The sequence below is a fragment of the Penaeus monodon genome, chromosome 34, assembly GCF_015228065.2.
Source record: "Penaeus monodon isolate SGIC_2016 chromosome 34, NSTDA_Pmon_1, whole genome shotgun sequence".
Taxonomy (NCBI): Eukaryota; Metazoa; Arthropoda; class Malacostraca; order Decapoda; family Penaeidae; genus Penaeus; species Penaeus monodon.
Window position 1 is genome coordinate 8,049,743 of NC_051419.1, and position 433 is coordinate 8,050,175.

The window sequence follows — 433 nt, forward strand, 5'->3', positions numbered from 1 at the left end:
TTTGAACCAATATCTCTATGATTTCTTCAACTTGGCACTAATGTTATAATCATCTACGATGTCTTTGCAATCAAGTAATTCATTTCTGACATGTTTTTTTTTTCCTTTTGTGTCCTTGATGTGACTTTGACAAAACCATAATCTTCAGTATCTTCAGCTCTTTCTGCTGTTTTTCCGCGGTGTGGTGGTTGAGTCCGCCTCGGCTTCGTCGACACATGTGGAGGTGTGCTAGGGGGGGGTTGGAAGACAATGGGTAGGCTCTTTTTTGTTTGTTGTAGTTTTTGGTTATTAGGCTTTTGCGTTATTTGTGCAGATGCCTCAATTTTCTTATCGACTGACGGGATGTTCAAGGACTGCTGAGTGTTGGGTCTGGGGGGTTTCACAAAGGACTCAGCTTGCTCGGTCGTTGCAGGCGAGAGATTTCTGCTAAGTA